General features: G+C 29.8%; 1 long non-coding RNA gene across 1 annotated transcript in view; it reads left to right on the top strand.

Annotated features, from left to right (window-relative positions):
• Positions 1-1,248: 1,248 nt before the first annotated feature.
• The window catches only part of LOC136795920 (uncharacterized), a 56,771-nt gene continuing 47,252 nt past the window's right edge, over positions 1,249-10,767 (top strand). Inside the window, exon 1 of the long non-coding RNA XR_010843627.1 lies at positions 1,249-1,403. This is a non-coding gene — a long non-coding RNA (uncharacterized lncRNA). The remainder of the gene's footprint in view (positions 1,404-10,767) is intronic.

Below are 10,767 nucleotides of genomic sequence, written 5' to 3'. Positions count from 1 at the left end.
TCATGCCCAAATGAGTATTAATATGTTTCATAGTTTTTTTTTTCTCTTTCAAATAATTCTAATTTCATATGCGTATTAATCTAATAACGTGTAAAAATATTTAAAAAAAAAAAAAATGATGAAATAAGTTAGAAATTTCTTGCTATATATAACACAAATTTTGAAAGTTGAAGTCGGCACACGCTTCAAAGTCAGGTTTCTTTTGTGTCAGTACCAACTCAAGTAAAGAAATTTCAGATAGGTAAAAAATTTAATAAATAAAAAAAAAATATATATATAATGTGAATTTTGGAATGCGTTTGCACAACGCACACACAAAACAAGTTTGGCAGATAGGTTTCTTTTGTGCCGGTACTAACGCTAGTTTTGTGTGAGTCAAAAACCGAAGAGGGGGGTCAAAAACCCAACGCGCATCAGAGCACAAGGTTGGCAGAAAGAACTTGATTTGGCAGACTCGTAAATATTGATTTCTAATTATATGTAGTTTACATTAATAAATTCAAAAATTGGGGTGAAATGACTTTTCTTTTCCTCTCTTGTACTAAGCTGGCGGACGCATGTGATATAGTTATTGGATAATTACTTTCTTAACTTATATTTGAGCCTCTTAGTTGACTGGATTACCAAAGTCATAAAATCATTCTTAGTATAGATGTGAATTTCAGTTAACTTTTATGTATTCCCTTAACTTATTTATTTATTAAATTATTTCCTTTAACTTATCTATTCATCGAATTATTTCTTTTTAACTGACTTTCCGTTTTGTTTTTCCCTAAATTGTATTCTTGTATTTTTTTTAATTTATGTGTTTCTTTGTATAAACTATTACGTAACACGATATACTATACGTATAAGCGATGACTATTACATGTCCTTGGTTTGACTCCACATTGCTGTCTGATGATTAATTTGTTTAACGGATCGAACGTGGATAGCGGATCACTGGAAAGGGGAAGTCTGAGAGAGTGAGATAGGGAGAATAGAATTGTCAAGTTAATGAAATAAAGTTGTTAAGTGTAATGAAATTGCTAAATTGATAAAGAAAGAAACGAGGAGTAAAATGAATAAAATAAAATAAAACGAAATATTTGTAGTATTTGGATTTGTAAACTGGTATTGATTATGAAGGAAGAAGGAGAAAATAAGAAAAAATAGAAAATAAATTAATTAATAATTAAAAAAACTTATTGTTATAACATATGAATGTATGTATTGTATATATGTCCGATGATGGATTGATTGGTATGCTATGGGACGTAGCGACCTAACCTAACCTAATTGGGCAGCATGGCTGAATACATTTTTTTAAAAAATACTATTCTGAAAGCTGTTGAAATTGGAGTTTGTCAGACTGTAAATTGAAAGGCTCATTTAGAAAATCAATACGGGAATGTATTGCCAAAGTGAGTAATTTAGATATAACTGTATTAAAACGAGCAAAGATTAATTTCAACTTAAAATTATATTTTTGGTCAAATTTTCTCAGGGTCATGATAGTGGCCTGTGTTATCTGTTTTGTTGAAGGTTTTAATAATTTAAGTATCAAGGCTAGTGGATTTTTGTATATTTTTTTTAGTTTTGCTTGTTCCCCATCTGTATAATATGTACTTCATAAATCCATTCTATAATCTAATGTGATTCTAATTATCGTAGAGGTTATTTATGCATTCAAAATTTTAAAGAAGCATTTTCTTAAACTTTTTACAAATTTCTAAGACTACGTGTTTTAGACTTCAAATTTCATAAATGTTATAATGAGGTGTAGACAGTTGATCGTGGATTACTAATTGGATAAGATAGCCGGGGGTACCGCCAGGAAAAAACATAAATAAAGAAAAAAATATTTCTTTATTCTGACGTTTCGACCTGAGTTTCCGGTCTTCATCGGTGTTATAGAACAAAACAGATAACAACCATAATTTAGAGAAACATAAAATTGAAAAGAAATAGTATACTAAGAAACTTGGATTTATATAAAATATTGAGTTGAATAATACAAAATAGTTGATTGATGACCCTTTATGGTTATTCCCCTGTTACTGGTACGTGTATCATGTTTCTTTAAATGATGGGTATTAACTCTTTTGATCTTTAGCCATGAAGAAGATTTTAAACTCAGATCGAAAAGTCGGCATAAATAAATAGTTTTTTATTTATTTATGTTTTTTTCCTGACCGCGCCCCGACCATTTTCTCCAATTAATAAATATTTTAAAGTACTTAGAAATAAAATATAAAATATTTAAAGGAGTATAATAAGGTTTGTATGCTGGCGGCACTTCAGATTAGATTATTATTTATTATTAGATTAGATATTAGTGGATTATATTTTAGTATAAAGTTGAGTTTCTTTCAAAAATTTTATTATTTTGTCTATGGATTCTGCTGAGTCTTTAAGAGCCAATTCTCTTGTACGAGGAATTTTATTATTTTTGAAGGCTTGATGAAATGATAAGCATTCTTCAATTATATGCTTTATCAATAATGGGGACTGACAGGTTTGGCATATAGGTTGGTCCTCTTTTGTGATTAAGTGGAGGTGTGTTAATTTGGAACGTCCTATTCTCACTCTTGCAACAAATACTTCTTCTCATCTGTTTTCCCTAATGGCTCTTGTCCACTTTTCTGTTTATTTTTTTAAACATTTCTTAGTTTATTGGTGAGTGGTACGTCAGTTCACAGTGAATCCCAACTTTTTCGGATTGTGTTCCTTAAAAATGTGTTTATGCCTTTTTCGGCTCGTAAAGTTGGCGGAACGTTCATTGTAGCTGCGGCACTTCAGAGGGAAAAGTTCAACAACCTTGTATTGTTAACCCATTTCCAGGTAGTTATGACAAAACCTTTTTTTATCATATCCATTTTTTTCCAGTGCTGTCTGTATACCTGTTAGATTACCATACTAGTTTTGCGTATACATGTTAAAAATTAAAAATAATTATAAAATAAGTATTTATTTATTATTATGAATAAAATAAATATTAATTATACTGGGTGTCCTTGTATATAGATCAAACCCCTTCTGTAAAAAGGCAGTTATTTCACTCCAATTTTATAATTCATTAATGTAAACTACATATAGTTTAGGAACTAGCCCCCTCTTTTTTATTATTATTAAATTTGAGATTCCACAAGACCAATAAATGTTTGTATCTCTTTTAGTTTTGAGTATTATCGACCTAAATAAAAGATAATATTTAAGTATTATACGGCACCCTGTGTCAATTTTTCTTGTTCTCTTTCTGTAGGTTATGTAGTACGTGGTCTATCTTTTGATGGTATTATTCATATTTCAACTTGTTTTTCAGTTCTTCTTCAACGCACTTTACTCTGAAATTTTTTAAATAAATGGGATACTTTATTACTATCCATTTTAATAACATATTAAATTCTTAAACGACGATTCCTTGGAGGAGTAAATCGCCAAAAACAGCGAAAATCCTATCAAAATTCCAAAAATTGGGGAAGCGACAGGAGGAGTGGTGAACCTCTATAGTGGGACACCCTATATAATACTTTAATATATATTTTTATTTTGAACACTTATAATGTAAACTATTTCAGCCGAATTCGAATTCGTAATCGTGAATATACAGTTAGGGTATTCATGATCTTTAGTTTAATATGTTAAAGCGAATTAAATAAAAAAACTCATGTTAAATGGAGAAATATTTCCTCCTTTTACCATGTTAAAACTATATAACAGGAGTATTCATGACATTTTGTTAAATGTAAAATGTTTTTAATGTTAAATGTTATATGTATATTATTGTGAGCAGCCCTATTTAAAGTCATGTTAAATGGATATATTATTGTTTACTTCGAAGTTTTGATTACAGTAATTTATTACAACGAGCCTATAATAAGTGAAAAATAGAAGTGTAAAAGTTTGGCTACTTATTGTTTTTTTAAAAAGTCCAAAACACAAGACAAAAGGAAAAAAACGCACCTAACACGACAACAAATAAAACGGTGACAAGCACAGCTGGTCTGTTTCGTGACTCATTCTCCATTTAACAGAATCTCAGCCATGTTACATGTTAAATCATTTTAACATGGTAAAAGAAGGAAATATTTCACATTTAACATGTTAAACTAAAGATCATGAATACCCCTGTACTCAAAGCACCCTTTTACCAAACATTCAAGTAAATAACACCTTGTGTCCTGGGTTGGATTTCTTCATTTTTGCTCCAACTACCTTTGTACGAATGTGTTTCAGTTTTAAATCAAATGAAATTGAATTAACTCGTATAAGAAAACCTGTGAATGTAACATTTAATATCTTATTTATTTGTTAGACCAACTATCTGACTAGATAAAAAACAAATTAAACAGATATATCATTAGATAGCAATATAAAATCAAACCAAAAAGACACAATATTCACAGTAGTTGATCAGTATAAAAAAATAAATAAATAAAATAAATTAAACATACAGATTAAAAAAACAAAAAGTTAGTTAAAAGAATAAATAAGTAAGAAGAATAAATAATTTAAAACACAAATCGAAAGGTTCAATGAAGATTCATCAGTTAAAATGAAGGCCATATTCTTCTAGTCTCAACAAATGATATAACAGGAATTCGTTGACCACATCAAAGAATTATTTTTACGTTTTATTCTGTATATCCTTATCCAACATTCTCAATACCATTTGTACGCTGATGATTCCTAAATTTCCTTCCCACCTTCTGGCCTATTAGTTGCCACGGAGAAGCTTCAAGAAGATTTGAATCAAATTAGTCGCTGGGCAAAAGAAAACAAGCTTACGTTGAATGCAAAGAAGACTAAGGCAATCGTAATAGGATCCAATCACGTCCTGAAAACTATTCCTCACATTCCAACCTTATTCCTAAACAACAATCCAATACAATTTCATCTATATGTTTAAAATCATAGACCATACTCTCTCCTGGAAAAACCACATCACTAATATTTCCCGTCGTACCTTCTTCACCCTAAAGCTAAATAAGTTTAAGTTACCTTCGTCACCTATTTCCTTTTGAAAATCGCAGGCTCCAGGTAACTTCCCTAATATTCCAAAGTAATATTAAACCGGTAAGTAATATTAATTTGTACGATTCATCTTTGGAGATCCCGGGGGACACCTCTGTCACTCGATTTTATGAAGAGTTGAAGTGGCTTTACCCCTCCTTTCGTAGTAAATATTTTCTTGCTTCCTTCCTCTATCAAGTTATCCAGTCCCGTAGTCCATCGTACATCTCTGATATCCTTCAATTTAAATCCTCAGGGCATTCCCGCAATACCCGCTCATGGCCTTCAGACTTATATGTTACTGCCCATCGAACCACAGCCTTTGGTAGGCCTTTTCTTATCCGTTCCTCTTCCCTATGGAATTCCATTCCCTCCTTTATTTGTAGTTCTAATTCCCTTCCAATCATCAAATCACGTATCTTCGACTACCTTTTATCTACCCGATTCCGGAAGAATAACAACAATTGAACAATTGGAACAATTGAAAGTTTCAAATAAGGTTTATATATTCTCAGTATTTTATGTTTCAGAATTTCGTTCATACTTGTACATCTGCATATTTGCAGAAATTGTACCTTTTTATTTATTATTTTTAGTTTAATTGAATTTGATTTTGCTTTTCTTTTTATTTATTATCAGAATTGTTAGTCAGCTTATGTTTTATGATATGACATATGGTTTTATTTTATTTGTTCTATTCTTATTTTATTTTGTTAATTATTGTTGTTCTTTTCAAATTCATTATTTCATTATATTTTATAACGTTTTGTAATTTCATTTTTATTTTGTATCGTACTCTAAGGCTCTATAGCCTGCTTTTGATCCCTGTATATTATTTTAAGGGATCAATCCTAGTATAAATAAAGAATATTATTATTATTATGATTATTATTATTAAAGAAATGTTTAAAATTTGTAATTTTATTATTTCATTATTATGGCCTTTTTTAGTTCTGCATTCTGTCGAATCCCTTCCAAGAGAAGTATAGTACATTCACTTGTTTACACCATGTCTCTTGTCTCGTTAAAAATACTATGTAGGTTTCAATTACAGTGTATATGAGAAATGGCTAGTTAGATGTGTAAGTACAATAGCAGTCCAAAGATTTATCCTTGAGTGACCACCGCTTTAACTGGGAGCATAGAAATAAGATATGAAGTTTATCGGACACCTATAAGCCTTTTCGAAATTAATTGTTACATAGATATTAAACGCCCTGAACATAAAAAAATATATACTATAATTCAGCTTATAACCTAATCAAATCTAATACATGCGCAAAAGAGTTTTTTAACAGCTGGAAAAGACCTATCAGTTTGGTATTACCTAGAGACTAACCGTTTTCCCATGACATAATACCAGCACGTGGTTTTTTTTTCCATTTATTAGGATATAATGACTTTAACAATCAGGTACTGTTTAGTGTTCAGATAAGCATGTTTTCCTTTGAAACAACTAATAACAATAATCTGGGGAATTTGTTTTTTATTTTTAACGCTTGGGTCAAAGATGAAATGTGAAATTCTTGTCGTAATCTTGTGTAAGTTACACGCCTCATCAACAAAATGAAATATATTCATTGACGAATTAAAAAGATTTTGTTTAGATGGCTTCTTAAATCGATAAATCTTTGGTTTTTTATTTTATTATATTGCCTTACATTACCCGTACTTAAGACAGTACCAATCGATAAACATGAACACGGTTAACTATTAATATAAATATAATAAAAAATAAATATAATAGACTTCTCCAAACTTTCCTGAAAATAAAAAATATATACTATAATTCATTTTATCGCCTAATCAAATCTAATACATGCACAAAAGAGATTTTTAAACTGCTGAGAAATTAATATTTTACAACTACCACCTTTCAGTTTAGCATAACCTTAGGAAAACACATTACTAAAGAGACTAACAGTTTTCCCATAAAACTATATCTGCTTATGATTTTTTTCCCATTTATTAGGGTATTATGGCGTAAACAATCTGGTACTGTAGAGTGTTCTGATGGAGTTCCTTGTTTAGAACTGAATGATGTGGAATCCCTTCCAAGAGAAGTGAAGTCCACATTCACTTGTTTACTCGGTTTCTGTTGTCTCGTTGAAAAGACTATATTGGTTTCTATTACAGTGTTTATGAGAAATAGCTTACTAGATGTATAAGTATACTAGAAGTTCAAAGATTTATCCTTGAGGGACCCCGTTTTGACTGGGAGGATAAAAAGGAGGTATGAACTTTTGCTGAAACCGATAATCGTTTTTTAAAAAAAATTAATGCCCTGCAAAAAAAAAAAAATATACTACTAAAATTCAGTTAATCGCATGATCAAAACTAATACATGTTGAAAGATTATCCAACTGCTGAGAAAGAAATATTTAATAACCACCACCTATCAGTTTGGCATTACATAAGAAAAACACATTACTAAAGTGACTAACAGTTTTCCCATGACATAATATCTGCGTATGGTTTTTTTCCATTTATTAGGATATAACGACGTAAACAATCAGGTACTGTTGAGCGTTCTGATAAACATGTTTTCCTTTAAAACAACTAATGACACTAATCTGGGGAATTTGTTTTTCATTTTTAAACGCTTTAGACAAAAATGAAAAGTGAAATTCTTGTCTTATTCTTGCGTTAGTTAAATGTCGCATCAACACGGTGAAATATAGTCATTGACGAATTATGAATGAATAGACATGATTATGGTTCTTATTGCTGCCCGAGAAAGATTAAAATGGAAGACAGTTATCAATACGGGACCTTTCTTCTCACTTTAATTTATGCTAATAAGTAGAACACTTATTTTTTCCTGTAAGTATAATGAATAACATATTTTATACTTTACAAACCGTAAGTAAAGGGATTTTAAGTATGGTACGGTCCGATTGGCAGATAAATATAGCTGTATAACTGAGCAAGTTGTTTCACATATGCAGCATAATGTAAATCATCATTATATTCAGCTTCATATATTTGTGCCTCGTTATGCTGAAGTATCTATAAATCCCACATATTTTTTTCAATAAATAGATTATTACTGTCCTTTAATGAATAATTTTAACTGAAGAATTCTTAATGAGTTTGTATTCTTAGATTATGCATCTTGGAGACTAAGAATTATTAATCCATTGATAAAATGTGGTTAAAACTACAATTTTCAAATTGTGAGATGGAATTTTCCAATAACCAATATACAATATTAGGTATAATAAAGGGGTCGTTTTTTTTAAAGGTTAATCTCATTAACATTGACGTAAATTATGCCATTAAATAGACATCCACTCTTTCTCCTAATTTTTCTTCTATAGTTTCATTATAAATCTAACCGTATTAACTTTTTAAAAGAACGTTACTCAAAAAGGTTCTGAAAAATGTTTATTATCTACAGTCATAAATAAAATTACGATAATTTAGGTTGTTTTTTTTAAAATATATTTACAATTTTTTTTTTATAGTTAACTTTTTTATTTACTGAAAGTTAAGGCAAGAATCTGTATTATTTAAAAATCACAAGTATTTCATTAGTTTTGGACGTCCAATATTTTGAGGCGGTTGTGGCGATTTCACAATGCTAAGAGTTCGATACCGGTAACACCATCCATCATTGCCTTCTAAATTAAGCAGGGATAGATCTATATATTGTTATTACAGGTGGAATAATAAAAACAAAAGGTAAATCTCTTTGCATGTCCCCCTTTTTTAATTTGGATTCCTAATGTTTTACAACGAAAATCGATAAAAACAGGAATTCTACTCTTTTGGTTAGAGTATACAAACCACGGACAACGACAAAGAACATTTTAGGGTTTTTGCTACAACCGTCAACTAACTCTATGGTCCGTGAAGGACCTTGGCTTACTCGACAATAATGTTTGAGGAGCTCTCCAAAGTGAAAGAGAAAAAATAATAATTCACTACCTCTCAACTGACCTTCACCCCACCATTTATGATCAGATTTAAAATAAGGCAATTGTCATCCTTATGTTAATTTTTTATTGTGGAAAATATATGTTTTTTTTCTCGAATTTAGAAGATGGTCATAAAAACCTTGAGGCAGGAAATGACTAGGTTTTGTTAAATAAAACCGTAAAAACTATTACACTGTGACATATAGTCAGAAAAACAAACATCAATGTATTTGAGGTTGTAGAGTATCTAATTACATTCAAGAAATTAGACCTTGTTTCGTGATAACAGACATTTAAGAAATCCTCCTTCAAATAGATCTTCTGTATTGGGATTATGATTGGGTATTAAAATTTTTTTTAAATTTTAATTAAGCCTATTTTTAGGCTGTTGATTTCAACCGATTATATGATTAGTAACTAATTAATTGTTAATTAAATAATATAATGAGTTAGGATGTAATTTAAACTAGGAAAACGTGTGAGTAGTAATGATGCGTGACTGAGGTCTTATTTTCATCTCTTTTGTTTTGTTTCAAAACATACGAAAAGTAATTTCATTGTTTCAGTAAGGGTCAAAATCGCAACAAAAGGAGAAATGGGAGAGAAGAAAATCACAACATCTACTTAAATAATATACTAATTCCAAACTTTAACTCAGTACGGAGAGGCTATGAAGGAACGCAATATATTAAAGATGAAAACATTCGGACATGACTAATATTAGACTGCGAATCATTTTCACTGTCAAACTAAACCTTACATACCGACTTCTAGATCGTCTAATCCATAGAGGGTATAGGAGGGAAATAAAAATAAGTTATCTCCGAACAACCAGAAAAAAACTATACGCACATGTGAAGGTGCCTAGAAAATCCGCTAACATATAACATGAAAACTGCATTTAACATATAACATGGACTTTAATTTAGGCTACTCACAATCCTAAACTTAAAACCTAACCTCAAGTGGAATTGTTTCATAATAAATAGAATGATACTCAAACAATATTACCAAGATCCATTTGAATGCGCTATCGTTTCATTCACATGATACTTATTTAATAATTATATTTCTTAAAGTCAATTAAATAGGAATTTTAAATAAAATTTTAACAAAAGGGCTAATTGACAAATATAAAATATAAGTAATACCCACGTCGACAGCAATTAAAGCTTGTCCCGCCTTCATGATGGATGGTTATTGATGGTGGAGAACTGGGTAATATGAAGCTGTATTGCTTTGTCCACCATTAACCACTTTATCCACACAACATCTTAGATAATTTTGTGCCATCGATTTTATTTTAAAGACAAGAAAGGTTTGGACCTTGTAAAAGTTTATATTTGTAATAGCTAAAGACCGGATTATTGAGCAGTAAAAACACTCAAATCCTGCAATAATCAACTTTATTGTTTAACTTATAATAATAGTAAATGGATAGCTTTCCTAACCTCATTTGAATTAAATTTAACGATGAATAAAAGAATCTCTACATTTATCCAAACATATATAAAAACTAATCTATTCTGATTGAAAACTTAAAATATTGTCCATAATCTAAAAGCTATATGGAAGCTAATTGTATGAAATGGTGTTATATTTTTATAATGAAGTCTGGACTTCGATTTTTTAATTTATTAAAAATACCTCAATTTAAAATTTTAAATAACATAAGGAAGGCCACTTTTTAGAAAAGATTATTTAATTACTTTTTTAATTTCCAGAAAAATTTCCCTTAGCAGGTTCTCTCACTCAAACTAACAAGTAATAAATCATTGTTGAAAACTTTATAAAGTTTGATTAAAAATGTGTCAGTATATTTATAGTGACGAAACTACCTGATTTTTTGTTA

The sequence above is a fragment of the Halyomorpha halys genome, unplaced genomic scaffold (genome assembly GCF_000696795.3).
Source record: "Halyomorpha halys isolate HHAL.00 unplaced genomic scaffold, Hhal_1.1 Scaffold1234.1, whole genome shotgun sequence".
Taxonomy (NCBI): Eukaryota; Metazoa; Arthropoda; class Insecta; order Hemiptera; family Pentatomidae; genus Halyomorpha; species Halyomorpha halys.
Note: the sequence above shows the minus strand (reverse complement) of the source record. Positions and strands in the feature narration are given on the sequence as shown.